Raw genomic sequence first — 17,319 nt, 5'->3', positions numbered from 1 at the left:
TCTGAGCAGGAAGAGTGGTACCTCCAAGCTCCCTCCCCAGGAACTGCACTCAGCATCTCATCCTCAAGCCACCATAGCTTTGAACTGTGTCTGTGGACATCCATACTTCATCCCTATTGATTGTGTTCATCTGTTAGTAAGATGTGTCCTAAGGTAATTGCTTCTTCTAAGCATGCAATCTAAGTGCTTCTAAGCACTTCGGCTTATGAAATATTTCATAGGAAAGCTATACTTTCAGATAGTGGGGGAAACCTGTAGTTGAAAATCAGTCAATCTAACCCACCATATGACCCCTCTAAAGTAGAAAAACCATAAGATCATACCAATTGATGCAGAAAAAAGAATTTGAAAAATTTAACATGCATTCATGACAAAAATTCTCAACCAACCAAGAATAGAAGAAAACTTTGTCAATCTGGTAAAGGGCACCTATAAAAACCATACAACTAACATAATATGTACTGGTAAAAAATTAAACGTTTCTCCTAAGATCAGGAACAAGGCAATGATGCCTGCTCAAACCAATCCTATTCAATATTGTACTAGAAGTCCTAGCAAGTGTAATAAGGGAAGAAAAGTAAATGCGAGGCATAAAGATTGGGAATAAAGAAATAAAACTGTCCTGATTTGCAGACAACATGATGGTTTATGTAGAAAATCCTAAAAACTATAATAATAATAATAATAATAACAATTCTAGAACTAAAATTAGAGTTTAGCAAGGTTACAGAATACAAAGTCAGCACACAAAATTTTATTGTACTTCTATATACTAACAGTATACAATTTGAAACCAAAATAGTGCCAGCGAGAGGAGTTCCCAAAGAATGAAATGCTTTGATATAAATCTAATATATCATATATGGAATCAGTATGCTGAAAATTACAAAAAGCCAATAAACAAAATCAAAGATGACCTAAATAAATGATTAGACACATTATATTCGTGAACTGGAAGACTCAGCACACTAAAGTTGTTGATTATCTCCAAACCGATCTAGAGGCTTAAGGTAATTCTATTAAAATTCCCACAAGGATTTTTGTAGATCTTTTGTAGAATGGACAAGTTTATTCTAAAATTTAAAAGGAACTAGAGTAGCTAAAACAGTTTTGAAAAAGAAGAATAAAATTAGAGGAATCAAGCTACACAATTTTATGACTTACTGTACAGACACAGTAATTAAGATGATGTAGTATGGATAAAGGGATAGAGACATAGATCGATGAAACAGAATAAAGAGTCCAGAAATAGATCCACACAAATGCAGACAACTGATTTTATATAAAAGTGCAAAAGCTGTGTAGTGGAGAAAGATAGCCTTTTCAACAAATGCTGTTGGAACAATTAGGCATCCTTCTGTGGAATAATAATAATAATAAATCTCAACCTAAATATCACATCATTTTGTATACAAAAATTAACTCAAAATATATCATAAATCTAAATGTAAAAAACAAAATTATAAACATTTTAGAAGAAAACATAAGAGAAAATCTTCATGACCTGGGAGCTGCCAAAGAGTTCCTAGACATGAAAAATTGTCAATTTTATCACGTAAAAATTGAAGCTCTTAAAAGACACTGTTAAAAGAATGAAAAGACAAGCTAGAGACTAGGAGAAAATATTTGCAGATCACATATCCAGCGAAGTACTTGTTCCAAAATATAGAAAGAACTCTCAACACACAAGAGTAAGAAAACAAAAACCCCAATTAAAAAATGGGCAGAAGACTTAACAGAAACTTAACAAAACAGATGGCAAATAAGCAGATAAAAAATTGTTCAACATCATTAGCCATTAGAGAAATGCAAATTAAAGGCAAGATGAGATACCACTACAGACTTGCTAGAATGTCTAAAATAAAAAATTCTGAAAATGCCAAGTGCTCTTGAGAATCCAAACTAACTGGAACTCTCATATATTGCTAATGGGAGTGCAAAAATGATAGAATCTCTCTAGAAAGGCGTTTGGCAACTTCTTATAAAGTTAAACATATATCTCCATATGACCCACAATCCCACTCCTGGGCATTTATCCTCGGGAAATGAAAAGTTAGGTTCGAACAAAATCTAAGCGCAAATGTTTATAGAAGCTTTGTTCATAATCTTCTAAAACTGGAACCAACGCAGTGTCCTTCAGTGGATGAAAGGTTAAATAAATGATGGCACAGTTACATGATGGAGTAGTGATCAACAATAAAATAGAGCGAACCATTGATACGTGGGACACTTGGGATGAATCTTAATGACATGTGGAGTGAAAGAAACTAGTCTCAAAGGGTGACATACTGTGTGGTTTCATTTGTGTGACATGATGGAAGAGGCAGAGCTATAGTGACAGAGAACAAACCAGAGATGCGGGAAAGCTGGAGGAAGCTTTGGGGCCGGGCGGAGCTGCTCTGTACCCTGATTACGGGGGTAGCCACACGAATATAAACATGCATTAAAATTCATAGAACTATATGCCCCTAAAACACTCAAAGTCACTGTATGATCATTTTTTAAAAGAAAATTAAAACTGAACAACAATCACGTGGTAACTGGGGAGGAGGGCGTGGCTAAACTCTCCTGGCGAGACCCGGATGGAGCTAAGTCAGCTCCTGCTTCCCTAGATCCAAGTTCAGTGCAGCATCATGCTGTCTGAGTGGTCTTTAGGCTTGACACCTGCCGTATCTACCCGACCTCCACGCAAATCCGGCCTCTTTCTCAGTGCATCGTTCATAAGCCGTCCTCTTCCTGACCCGCATCCTAGGTGCCCTGAAGTTTGCAGGAAGCAGGCGCTCGGGAACGAGGCAGGGAGAGGAGGCAAGCAGGGGCCCATTCAGACATCCTCCCCCCACCCCCACGCAGGCTCTCGGCTGGACCGTCTAAGGAAACAAGCAGAGGGTGGGTGGCTTCCAGGGCTGTCATCGGAGTAGGAGGCGAGCCACCAGCGATCCAGTCAGCTTCCTCCGTGAGCGTGTCTGTGGCTATTTTTGCCTTGTGAATAGATGGCAGGGAGTGGGCCGAGCTGGGCTAGCAGCCATGGGTGTGTGTGTGTGTGTGTGTGAACACGTACAAGAGGCTTTCCGAGAGAAAACGAGTGGGAGGCTGCCACTGACGGGGTACAATGCAGACAAACACAAAACATCAAGCAGTGACTGCGACCAGACGCACGGGGTGCCCGCCTGCGTCAGCAGCGCTGTCTCCGCTCCCCCACGCCTGCTGCTGGGAGCCCAGCGCGCTCTGGGTCTGAAAGGGAGGGGCTCGGGCTGGGCCTGGAGGGGCCTCCTCAGGCTCCGCGGGGCTCTGAGAGCCCTCCTGACCCCGTGGGGGCGCAACACCCGGGAACACGAGCTACACGCAGCCGCACTGGTCCCACAGGCAAACGGAGTCACACACTGCAGCTTGATTCAAGCCCGTTTTCCGGTGCAGGCACTGTCTTTCTGCCTGTGGACTCTCCCCCTCCACACCCTCCTGTGGTCCCACTCAATTTCTCAAAATTTCTGGCCAGTGGAAGGGCCCCTGATTTCCCCCTGTTCCTGTGTCAAGAGTGAGAACTCTGGGAAAAGGGATGCATTCAGCACAGCCTGGAGAATCGGCCAGTCAGGGTGTCCCAGAACCAGCGACAGAACCACTGCCTCCTTGTGTCCCTGGTCTGTAAGCGATACCAGGGGAGGATACAGCCATCCAGCTTCTACCGAAGAGCACTTTGGCCAATTCCAGAGCTTCTGGATCTGGGTGCATCAGGACTACTTGAGTTTTGTTAAAAAAAAGAAAAAATCGTGACTCAGAGTCTCAGTTTCTGTGATTGGAGCCCTGGAATCTGCATTTCAAGCACCCCAGGTGACTCACATGCGCCTGAGCTTGGAAGCCAACAGTCTGCTAGGAAGGGATGTGGGCGAGGGAGCCAGGAGACAGGAGTACCAGGTCCACGTGCGTCACTGACTGCGCAGGACAGCTCTAGCCTGCCGGGCTCCGTTTGCTCATCTGGTCAATGGGGATAATAACGCTAGTCTGACGTAACCTCAGGAGTCCGGGGCTGGTTTTGAAGGTGTCCTCGGGCTGTAAGTGAAGGTTGACACTGGACCTGTGTGGAGCATTGCTGGAGTTTCCACCGGCTCCGGCAGTGGGCACTTCTGGGCAGCAGGGGCAGCTCCTCGCCACGCCAAGTGGAGGATGGGCACACACCTGGATGAAGGGCGTCTGTTCGTGACACCTAAGATAAGCTTAGGAGACAGAGGTCCCATCAGAGGACTTCATGGGCCTGCGAGAGGAGGGGTGGGGTCTGGCGGTGTAAACTCTCATATGAGGACACAGTAACGGGAGTTAGCCCAGCACAGCATGGACCTGGGCACACCTAAGGCCCCCTGTCCAGAGCATGGGGCCATGGCAGGAGTCAATTAACTTGTGACTGTTCGCTCTTCCCCTTCCTTCATCCGGCCGCTGGAAAGCCAAACCCTTCACGTGGGCGGCTGTTAGGAGGGTCATATGGAGCCCTGGGTGGGAGGGACCGCTGGGAAGACAAAAGTGAGGCATTATTATCTTCCTGCCCCCAAGCCACACGTCCTCCAGGAGGCTGGGCCTTTCCACACTCAAAGCTGAGATGCTCAGGGGAAGTCAAGCCTGGGTGCGGCGTCATCACACCTATAATGGTGCAAATTACATCATCCGTAACCTTTTTCTCACAACGGGCTGGTTTCAAACAGCTGTAATTTATGGATGTCCTTCCGAGAGGAGCTAGTCAATGTATTTGTTTTCCCTTTGCTGCACAGCCACAGGAGCTCGTCAGGCAGGAGGTTCATTAAGCCTTGCCAATTCTCTGCCGCTTCGCAGCGCTATAGATTTTGCTCGTGGAGTGGGCTGGTTCCACCCCAACAGAGGAAGAAAACATTTAGGATTCTGAAAAGCCTGCCAGCTCTCAGAACGCAGGGCGCCCTAGGAGGGCAGCGGCAGCCTCGGGAACGAGACTCCTGGCCCCCGCTGTCGTGGTTGCGGGGGAGAGGGGAGCGCGGTGGGACCAGGGAGGAGGAGGCTGCAGGTCATGTCACGTGTCCCTGGTGGGTCTGTGGGCTGCAGACGACCACAGGGCCGAAGGGCGATGGATGCTCCTTCCACTGTGCGTGGCTTCAGCTGTGGATAAGGCAAGTTCTCCATCCTGAGAGGTTTGGAGAGCAGTTTGATGGTCTAGTCACACCAGGGGGTCCCAGGGCGGGAAATGATGCGGTCAGCCCTGCCCCTTCTTTCCCTCCCACCCTGAAACAGGCACAGAGTTAGCCCAGGGTACCCTGAGGCAAAAGGCAGCCTCAACCCCTCCCCAAGGAAGAGGTGGAGAAGGAGTCGTGGTCCTCAGACCTCAGTACACGTGGTAACTGCCAGGTGTCCTGCGGAAGGTGGATCCTCAGGTGTCACTCAACCGCGCTGTGCGATTCAGTAGGTCTGGCTGGGGCCCAGGACTCTGCATTTTATACAACAGACCTCCACAGACTGATTCAAAGCCACTGACCTCCCCGCCTCAACTGGTCACTGCTTTGATGGGTCAGGCTTTCCCATGTCTGACCAGAATGGTATTTCTCCAGGGCGAGCATAGTGAAAGATGTGAAAACCAGAAAAAGAAAATACAAAACTGCCCAATTTAAATGTTCTCAGTGTGGGAGATGTGCCCACCCACCTGACCATATTCACTGTCTTTTTCTAGGTCCAAAGACATAATCAGAGATGTCACTTATCAAGTGCCTAGGGCAGTGCCAGGTGATTGGCAGCTGCTACCTCGGTTACCTGAGCCAGTGGTCCTGCGGGCAGGTTTCGTTCTTGGAGGAAGCAGACACCGTGAGGTAGATCAGTCCAGCTGCAAATCCTCTGCTCTTTACAGACCCCCAGTGCCTTCCTGCCACGCCCCCGTGCCAGGCACAAACTGTCCCAACTCTCCCCTAAAGAGTGTTTTCAAGAAGCACTGCTCTGCTCCTCCTTTGCTCTCCTCTCCCAGGATCTGATGGCTTTCTTCTCAGGAAGACGTCTTCCTTTGAACAACAATGAACACGGCCATTGGTCTCAGGAGCCGGACTACTTAGGTTCAAAGTTCAGCTCTGCTACTTTCCGGCTGTGTGACGTCGGGCGAGTTACTGACCCTGTCTCAGACTTTGCTCTTCGTCTGCAGATCCTCATACCCACCCCCACAGAACCTCTGTTTGGTTTACAGGAGTTGATGTACGCAAAGCTCCTATTTAGCACTTTAAAAATGTTCCTTATTCTTTCTGTCCTCTTGCGTGCCATTCAGCAGCCTCACATGTTGCCTGACTGTGTGCAGGGCGGTGATTTGGGAGACAAATTAGGTTGGGGCCCTGGGGACTCGAATGGTTTTCATTTTCAGTCCCAGGAGGGCAAAGACATCACACACACGCATGCATCACACGCACACAGACCCATCGCTTTGGGTCAGCAAGTTAGAACCACTAACATCGGAAGGAGTGGGGGTGGTCAGACGGGGGGTGGTCCCCAGAAGAAGTGGGCAGCATCGGCATTCCTCGAGGAATGAGAAGAAGGAGGGTCACAGAATCGATGGGTCAGCAGAGAATGAGCACAGGGAGCAAGACAGAGCTGACCCGGAAAAGGCAGATCCCTGGGACCGGGTCTCAAAAGGGCACAGCACATGACTTGCAAATGAGAGACATTTGGGGCCCCGCACTGTCAAGGATGGCAGAGATCAGGAACCATGTGACAACTGAAAATAAGCCCCACAGCCACATCCAAAGGACTGCATCCAAATAGTCACATCAGAGCCCTCTACACACATACACACACATATACACACACACAGACACACACAGAGACACACAAAAACACAGACACACAGACACATAGAACATACTCCACGGACACACAGGCAAACACACACAGACACACAAGGGCACACACACACTTGTTCCCGCACAGCATCCCTTGCCCTGTCCGGCCTGGGTGCTTTCTGCAGCACTGCTCTCTGAATGTAAGGAAGGAAGGTAAGAAATCCAAGTTCTGTTGATCAAATCAGGGATCAGGACAAACCAACCAACTTTAAATTTACACAGAAAACCAGGGGACTCTGAGGCTCCCAGAAGACGGTAAAACAAAACTCTGTGTGTGCTTTAATCCTCTGCATATTGACTCTGCCCTGAAAACTGACTCTGAAGACTAACTGGATCCAGCTCCCTGGGCAGTACCTGGCGCCCGGAGCTGTGTGCTGTTGACTTATGTTAATGCCTTGAAGTAAAAGCGCCTCCAGGAAGGCCCGGACCACCGTGGGGAGGGACGAGGGAAAGGGGGCCGGACGGGGTGGCTTGTAACCAGCTGGACATTCACCTCCTCAGAGACCTCCATCCTCCCCTCTGCTCCCTTCTGACACGTGCTTGCCTGGTGCCCGGGGCCCCTCCCTGGCCGTGACCAAGTAAACTCCAGGAGGACATGGAGTGTGTGTGTTTGGCTCACTGCTGTCCTCCAAGTGCTCAGCACATAGTAGGTGTTCAATAGAGATGGAAAATTAGAAATGGATGAATAAACCTGACAGTGGAGGAGTTGGTGAAGGCAGCTAGATGCCAGAGACAGTGATCAGCATCCTCCTTCGCTGGGCAGGTTTCTGTCATCATCCACAGGCAGCCCAAGTGCCCCATCTGAGTCCTGACCCTACTCTCCCTTCGTGCCACCTCCACGCCCCCTCCAGGGCTGGGCTCCCCTGAGTCTCCTGCCTCACTCAGAGCCTTGCAGTATCTTGATGCAAAATGACAAACCCACAATATCATACATCAAAGATGTCAAACCTGGAACAAAACTCTCTCCGAGGGACACCACGGTGGAGGAAATAATGCCAAAAGGGGTGGAGATGAAAAGTACCAAGAGGGTCCTGGGACAAAATTAGAATGACTTCCATCCTGTATCCTGATTTCTGACTCCTCAGTGTGCTCCTCAGCCTGCCCTTCCCATCCCACGATCTCAGCCAACCACAGCCCCCAGGGCCCCCCAAGCCCCCGCTCCATCCATTTCTTCTCGCAAAACATCTGTTCTCGACTCAAGGCTTGGCCAACAACTGGAATTTATGTTAAAGAATCAAGACTCCCAGTTCCAGCCAAGATGGAGTAAAAGGAACCAGATTTACCTTCTCCTCCTGAAACAAACATAAAATTGACGAAATACGTAAAACGTGGTTCTCAGACAACTGGAGATCTGGCAGCACAGGACAAGGATGCATGAGAGAGGAGACACGAGCAAGGTGAGTCCGACGACTGCTCCGCTCGCTGCCTGGGGTAAGTTTCCAGGCAGCAGGGCAGGGAGGGGGAACCACAGGGGGAGCCCAGCATGCGAGGGGAAGAGAAAAAGCTGGGAATCCAGGGAGACCAAGGTGTGGCGGTCACCCATCAGGGCTGCGGAAGGAGAAGCCAACAGAGGGCAAGCCATCTTTGTCCCTGTGTCGTGGCCAAGGTGGCTTTGCCTTACTGAAGTCTCTCAGGGCAGGGAGTGCCCACAGGCAATAGCAACAACATTCCAGGGGCTACGCTGCTTCCCTGTGGTCAGAACCTCCCGCACCAGGCCCTGAAGTTTCCATTCTTTACCCAACAGATGGAAACTTTCTTTTTTTTTTTCTTTTTCTTTTTTTCTTCCTTCTTTTTCTTTTTTTGTTTTCTCTTTTTTTCTTTTTTCTTTTTCTTTTTTTTTTATAGCTCTCTAGAGGTATGATTGCCATGTAATAAACTGCTTGTATTTAAATCCTAAAACTTGATTTTTTTAGCATTTTTTATTGAGTTATAGTCATTTTACAATGCTGTGTCAAATTCCAGTGTAGAGCACGATTTTTCAGTTATACATGAACATACATACATTCATTGTTGCATTCTTTTTCGCTGTGAGCTACCACAAGATCTTGTATTTATTTCCCTGTGCTGTGCAGCATAATCTTGTTTATCTATTCTGCATATGCCTGTCAGTATCTACAAATTTCTCAAACTCCCAGTCTGTCGCTTCCCACCCCCTCTCCCCCCCGGCAAACACAAGTTTGTATTCTATGTCTATGAGTCTGTTTCTGTTTTGTATTTATGTACTTGATACATGTTTATATGCCCATGAAACTATTACCACAGTCAGGATAATGAATACACCCATCACCTCCAGAAGTCTCCCCAGCCCCTTCAGCATTCCTGCCTCCCACCCACCTGCCCCAACCCTGAGCGACCAGTGATCACTAATCTGTTTTCAGTCACCATAGATTAGTCTGCATTTTTGAGGATTTTGTATTAAAAAATCACACAGTATATACTCTCTTTTGTCTGGCTTCTATAGCTCATTATAGCTTTTTTGAGATTCATTACTGTCATTTTCTATATTGATAATTCATTTTCTTTTATTGCTGAATAGTGTTCCATTGGATGGATGTAACACACGTTATCAATTCACCTATTGATAGACTTTTTTTTTTTTTTCCAGTTTGGGGCTATAAAAAAATAAAGCTGCTGTGCACATCTGAGTCCAAGTTTTTAAGAATACGTGCTTCTATTTCTCGCGGGTGTATGTGAAGGCATAGAAAGGCTGGGATACACCATAGCAGGTGTATCATTAAATTTTTAAACTTTTTCCAAAGTGGTTAGACCAATTATATTTCCACCAGCAATGTGTAAGTGTTCTGGTTTGTTCACATCTTCACTAACACCTGGTAATGGTCAGTTTTTTTTTTTGTTTGTTTGTTTTTGTTTTGTTTTTTGTTTTTAATTTGAGCCGTTCTAGTGGGCGTGTGGTGATATCACACTGTGCTTCAAATTGGCACTTCCTTAACGGCAAATGATGTTGAGCATTTTTTCATATATCTTCTTTTGTGAAATGCTTTTCAATTCTTTTGCCATTTTTTTTCCATTGGATTCTTTGTGTTGTAAAGCAGGATAAGGGAGGAAAAAGTAACAGAGGGCTGTTTTGGGATGGGATCGCAAGAGAAGGTCTCTCTAGGTAAGTGATGCTGAAACAGGAGACGGAAGGAAGTGAGGAAGTGAGCCATGAGCGCATCTGAGAGAAGAGCCTTTCCAGCAGGGATACAGGAGGCAGCAGGATGCTCGGGGCACCTGAGGACAAGGAAAAGGCCAGGGAGGCTCAAACAGAGAAAGAGAGAGAGAGAGAAGATGAGGAACACTCATATACAATAATCTACTCCATAGCGTTAAAATGAGACACCAAATCTTAAAGACCTCTGACATAGTAGATATTCAACGTAAATAATCCATTTAATCTGAGTATCTATTCATTAGACAATGCTCACACGGCACCCTGTGTAAGCTCAGCTCCTGGATTCTGAATGGAAGCAACTCTTCACCATTCTGGAGACTTTATTCCCTCGTGTTGTGCCTCCCTGGGGGCCTGGAGATGCCTCCCCCACGGGCCTGGTCCAGCCGGAGGGGCAGAGGCCTGGAAGTGGCAGTGGGGGAGGATCATGTGATCAAGAATTATTTAAACTGTTTGCTGGACTTCATTTACCATTATGATGGGACATAAAAGTTTAAGGGCTTTTGCCAAAAAATCTATGATCCAGCTCCATACAAGTTCTAATAAATTTGCAAAGAGGAATTTATCATCTCTCAATAAATGTGTCTCTTCTGCACCATCTTTGGAAAACTTGCAAATCCCAGATATAAATCTCGGCCTTAGGCTTTGTGTTTCTCTCCTCTGTGGGACGGTGTTCCAGACTCGGGCAAGGATGCCTCCTGGGACCCCTCTCTGCTCCCGGTATCCTGTCCTTCCTCCCCGACCCTATCCACCCCTTTCCTACACCTTCTGCTTCTCTTCACCCTGGGGAGACCCAGAATGTTCTGGAGAAGCTGCAGACATGCAGGGAAGCCTCTCTGGGACCCAGTTACCACATCTGGGAAATAAGGAAGTTGGACCCTATAACCTGGAAGCAGCCTTCTTGCTCCAATAGCCTCTGATGGTGCCCAGCCAGCAGCCACCATGCTGTCTTTGGAGGCTTGTTGGGTAGAGGTAAAGGCGCAAGGAAGTGAAGGCCAGATAAAGACAGGTCAGCTTTCCTGAGGACAACTCAAGGCCAAGCATGCCCTCAGGAGGTATTCAGGGAACACAAAAATGCAGACTTGTTACACGTGACTACATGGATAAACTTTGAAACCTTATGCTGAGTGAAAGAAGGCAGACCCCAAAACACCACACATGGTACGATTCCATTGACATGAAATGTCCAGAACAGGCAAATCCTTAGAGACAGAAGGTAGATGAGTGGCTGCCAGGGCCTGCGGGGACGGGAAACTGGGACTGACTGCTCACGAGAACAGGCTTCTTCTCGAGGGATGAAAATGTTTTGAAATTAGACAGCGGTGATGATTGAAAAATACAGTGAACGTGTTGAAAAAAATCATTGAACTGTATACTTGAAAATGATGAATTTTACATTATGTGCATTACACCTCAATTTAAAAAACATGGTCATCAGGGAGAAGTGGGGTGGGGAGGGGTAAAGTGGGGGCTGGATTTGCAGGTACTGATAAGCGGCAGGGTCCTACTGTGCAGCACAGGGAGCTATATTCAATACCTTGCAATGGCCTATAATGAAAAAGAATATGAAATGAAATATATAACTGAATCATATATATATAAAACTGAGTCACTGTGCTGGACACCAGAAATTAACACAACATTGTAAATTGACTATAGTTCAATTAAAAAAAATACATATGTGTGTGTGTGTGTATATATATATGTGTGTGTGTGTGTGTATGTGTGTGTGTATATATATATCTCTTAAGAGATGACAGGCCTCGGAAACTGAAGGAATCAGCAGAGCACAGTGGGCTGAGGCCCTGTCCCAGCCGGGCCAGGGGCTCAGCCAGCTTAGGATCAGCCCGCTGCAGGAGAGACCCCAGTGGGCTCCCCATCCCAGGAGCTCTCCTCTCTGAGCAAGACCCCAGCCCGGGATGGAGAGCCTGGTCAGGATTATCAGGCCCATAGCCCAGGGGGCCCAAGCCCGAATCCTACATGCCCCATCTCTGCAGGTGTGATCCCAGGGCCACCTACGTCAGAACTAACTGGGAGCCTTGTTGAAAAAGCAGACCCCCGCCCCAGCCTCAGGTCAGACTGGCTGTGTTGGATTTTTATTTTTAACAAGTTCTCTAGGTAATTCTCTTGCACACTCAAGTTTGAAAAACATTTTGAGCCGGAGTGCTTTTCAAACTCTAAAGGGCATTCCAATCACCTGGAGATCTTATTAAAATGTAGAAAGATTCTGATTCTGTCTGTCTGGGGTGGGGCCTGAGAGTCTGCATTTCTAATAAGCTCTCAGGCAGTGTTCACAGGGCCAGTCCGTGGGTCCCACTTTGAGCCACAAGGACTAGAACGGTTTCTTAAAGTTCAGGGGCAGACTGCCATCGCTACAGATGCTTTCAAAACCCCTGAGGCCTGGGTCTCACGCTCTGAGATTCTGAATCGGTCTGGGGGTGGCCCAGGCATGGAGTCAAAAGAAATTTTCCTCCAATGATTCTAATATGCAGCCTTGATTGCAAATCACTGATACAAAGGGAGACTGCTGTTCTAAGCAAGTGTCCAGGTAGATTAAGGAGTGGAAATCCAGGAGTTTTCTGTGGATAGAAACAATGCAGGTGGATTAGGAACAGCTTCAACTTCGGGGCTATGCACAGGAGGCGCCTGGAGCAGTGAGAGAGTGAACATGGTACTAGAATGACTGGCTCTAAGCGCAGCAGATGGGCCAACAGGTGGGAGGTATTCCTGCCAGTTTCCAGCTTCAGTCTCACGTGGTTTGGAGGCTGGGCTTGAAAGGGGATCCATCAGTAGATCCAGTTCGATGAATCTTCGTGAGTGGAAGCAGGGACCCAGTGCCTCCTACCTTACTCAGAATGCTGCAATTATTGGAATCACCTTAAATCCAATGAACTACAGTGCCAGGGAGGTCTTGGGGTTGGGGAGGAGGGGTGGACCACATGAGGGCATCATGTGATTGCCCCCTTCACCCCTGCTCTCCCGCACTGCTCCAGTAGCAGCTGGATTTGAAGGTTGAGGAACGGGGACCTTCGCATCCTTCCAGGCTTGCATCGGGGGGGGGGGACTTTCAGCACTTGGAGAGAAACACACACACCGGAAGGAGGAAAGACGTGGGGGAGCAGGGAGCTGGAAGGGCTGTTCGCCGGGCAAGTCAGAGACAGATGTCAAAAACCACACACAGGCACGTTGGCAAGCTTGAGCCCAAGTGGCACGGAGCGGAAACACAGGCCATATTTCAGTGGGAAATAAAAATGTGTCTGTAATTAATGATCCTCTAGGAACACACAGCCCTTATTAATGTAGCAATTTGGAGAAACATAATTCACTAGACGTCAGGCTTGGACAGCCAGGATGGTTTTTAACGGGAGGAGGGTTCAGGGAGAGCAGGAAGTGGAGGAGGAGGAGGAGGAGGAGGAGGAGAAGGAAGAGAGGCGGGTTCCCACGGGACAGGACACTGGGAGCCGGCAGGGGCAGCGCCCGGGAAGCCACACTGACCCCGGCAACACTGAGGAGAAGGTACCTGCCTTCTTTCCATGCCTACGCGCCCCACCTCCACACTCTGGTCACAGAGATGCATGTGTGGGCTGTGGAGCCAGGTGGCTTTACTGACCTCCAGGCTCTTCCCCTTTGCTGGGCGACCTTGGCCAAGCTCTTCGATGTCTCTCTCCATGCCCCAGTTGGCTCATCTGTCGATCAGAGCATAATAATTGTACCTACTCCTAGAATTAAATAAAGTACTTTAGCACGGTGCCTGGCACTTCCTAAGTGCTAAAGAAATCGTTTTGATTATCATCGGCAGCAGATTTTGCCCTTGTATGAACCGGAATGATGGTGGCTGCGTGGGACACAGTGAGGATTTCTGCGAAAACCCCTTGCTAAGCTCTCTGCCCAACCCGCTGAGAGAGGGAAAGGGTCTCGGGACAAAAAAGGAAAGACCAGAGACAGCCTACGTCCCGCTATGCAGCATGCAAGTGGCATTCAGTGACACAAGTAATAATAATAATATTAACCGGGAAAACAGAGTGATTGCCAGCGACCAGCAAGCAGGTAAGGCGTGAAGTGTAAAGTTAAAAGAACACTGGACAGGGGACCAGCCTGACTTCGAGTCCTAACCCTCCTTTACCGGCTGCATGGCATTGGGCCAACTGCTGTTTAGACCTGATCGAAACAGTAACTCATCAGATGGTTCCTCATGGCCCTAGCAGTCTAACTTTTTTTTAATTCTATGGTTAAAAAAGCCAGCACACAGGTTGAGTAAATTTGTGGGACTAAACCAAGGCGAGTAGGGACTCCATCAACAATTCACATGCCCTCCCAGGCAGACCCCCGGATCTGGGACACACGCTTGCCTGCGCAGACCAGACACAGCTGCGTTATCTGGATAAGGACGGTACTCCCATCCTGCTCCTGACCACCCCCCCCCCCAAGAGAGTCCTGGAAAATAGCCACATCTCCAAGTCCCACCTTTCCTGAGCTCCGTCCAGGGGCCCGTGCGGTTCCAGGTGGCACCAGTGCAGAGATTTCTCTGTTAAGTTAATCTTCTCTCTTCTGTATCATCAGATGCTCCCACTGGCTCCTTCCCTCCAGCGTACCAGCACGCTCAAGTCTGTCTGATCCAAACACAAATAAACACCGAAACATTCCCTGCTTGTGCTTCTCGACCCCTGGCTTCTGCCGGATCTCTCTCCTTTCCCTGGCAGGCAAGCATCTTGAAAAATAATTGGCACTAGCTGTCCCCATCGCTCATTTCCCAATCACTGTTAGAGCCATCACTCTGGCTTCAATCACCTCCACTCCATGGAAACCACTCTGACCACATCCATCACCTACCTTCCTAGCGCCAACTCCAAGGAGCCTTTTTCATTGCCTCTCTTAACCCCCGGCTGGATTTAAAAGGTTGGCTACTCCCGCCATTTTTACAACTTGCCTTTTGTGGTTTGCGTGGTGCAGACCCCTCCTGGCATTTGTGATTGCTGGCCCTTCTCCTGCACCCACACCTCAGCTGCTCTTTCTGTCTGCAACGCTGCACTCGCCCAACTTCTTCTCTTGTTTTATATCCTTTTCTCGCAAGATATCACTCAACCGCATGGTTTTAACACCTAGCTACTTATGATTTCTAAATCCTTGTTTCCATCCAAGACTATTCTCCTACGATATAAAACCCACAAGAATAAGAGTATGCTATAAACCCACAAACTCCATTTCAGTTCTATGAATTTCACATAAATACCTCAAACTCCATGGATTCCGGAAAACTCTCTCACCATTATTGCCCCTGCCCCCGTACTCAGCATTCTCTTCCTCCTGTGTTCTCAGTATTTGATGGATCACCTCCTGGATATGCATCACTCCCCAAGCCCGAGAACCCTGCATCCCTCACCACCCCTCCATCCACCTTATCCCCAGCCATCTCCAAGTGCTGCTGGTTTTACCTACAAAATATTTCATCTGTCAGTCCCCCAACCCATACCCACTGTCACCACCTTAGTTCAAGCAAATCTCTCATCTGGATGTGTCAATAGTCTCCTAACTGGCCCCACTCTCTCTGCATACCTCCAGTCCACCTGCCTCACCACCGCAAAAGTGACTGATCTGCAAATCTATCTTGCCTCTTTCCCTGCCAAGAGTCCTTCGCTGACTTTGCTTACTGTGAGGTAAGTGAAGGCCTTGTCCTGGTGTATCACACTTTCATAATCTGGGCCATCCTCCCACTTCCTCTGGCCTCACCACTTGCTGAAAGGCGTTGAATTCCCCAGACATGCTAGGTGACATTTGACAACTCCAAGACCTCGTACTCCTGGTTTGCTGGGAGGCTGGGTATGGGGCCAGTTAGTCCCCTCCTGTCCTTGCACTCTTTCTGGATTGGATGCTGGCTTTTCTAATGTATGTATTCAATCCCCCACTCTCTCACCCAGCCAGATGCCCATCCTTGACTCTCCTCTCCTGCCACTGGCTCGTTCCTCACAACATCCTAGTGAGACATTAGCTCTCGGAAAACTTTGGAGATTCATTTCGGGGAAATAACCAACAAGCAGTATATGGAGACATTTTTTCTAAGTGCTTCTTGTCTTTTAAAATTATATTCATCGTGATGCATTCGTATTTATTTTTCTTATACAGAGGAAAGCTAGCTAATTTATAATGAATCCATACACAAATAATACAACATTTTTTATCAGTAAAAACCAAAGAAAAAAAAAAACAAGGTTGCAGTATCATTTAAAAAAAATTGTTCATCCTTTAGCACAGGGAACCTATATTCAATTTCTTGTAATAAGCTATCATGGAAAAGAATCTGAAAATATATTTGTGTGTATGTATAACTGAATCTCTTTGCTGTACCCCTGAAACTAACATTGTAAATCAACTACATGTCAATAAAAGAAATAAGATTAAAACGATAAAGTGAAAAAAATTGTTCGTACTTGAGAAAAGACAAAGATGCCACACTGTACTTTCTGGTGGCAGCTCCCAGAACCGCGTGCAGAGCAGGGGTATTTTTTAATTGAGGTAGAGATGTTTTACAATATTATATAAGTTTCAAGTGTACAATATAATGATCTGCAAATCTTAAAGGTTATATTCCATTCACAGTTATTATAAAGCATTGGCAATACTCCCTGTGCTGTACAGTATTTCCTTGTAGCTTATTTATGTTATACACAGTAGTTTGCACCTCTTAACCCCATACCTCTATCTTGACTATCCCCCTTCTGTCCCCACTGGTAATCAGTAATTTGTTCGCTATTCCTTTAAGTCTGTTTCTTTTTTGTTATATTCACTAGTTTGCTGCATTTTTTAGGTTCCACATATAAGTGACATCATACAGTATTTGCCTTTCTCTGTCTGACTTATTTCATTAAACCTAATACCCTCCAGGTTCATCCAGGTTGTTGCTAATGGTAAATTTTCATTTTATATGATTGAGTAATATTCCATTTTATGTATATACACCAGATCTTCTTAGCTATTCATCTGCTGATGGACACTTGGGTTGCTTCCATATCTTGACTATTGTAAATAATGCTGTTATGAACTTTGGGGTGCGTGTATCTTTTTGAATTATTGTTTCCATTGTCTTCAGATACATACCCTGGAATGGATGGTAGTTCTATTTTTAGTTTTTTGAAGAATCCTCATACTATTTTCCACAACGGCTACCCCATATTACATTTCCACCAAGAGTGTACGAGGGGCCCCTTTTCCCCGCATCCTCACCCACATTTGTTATTTGTGCTCCTGCTGATGATAGCCCTTCCAATAGGTATGAGGTAATATTTCACTGTGGCCTTGATCGGCATCTTCCTGACAATGCTGTGCCCTCTT

Source organism: Camelus ferus, chromosome 31 (assembly GCF_009834535.1).
Source record: "Camelus ferus isolate YT-003-E chromosome 31, BCGSAC_Cfer_1.0, whole genome shotgun sequence".
In the NCBI taxonomy this organism is placed as follows: domain Eukaryota; kingdom Metazoa; phylum Chordata; class Mammalia; order Artiodactyla; family Camelidae; genus Camelus; species Camelus ferus.
This window is presented reverse-complemented; position numbering follows the sequence as displayed.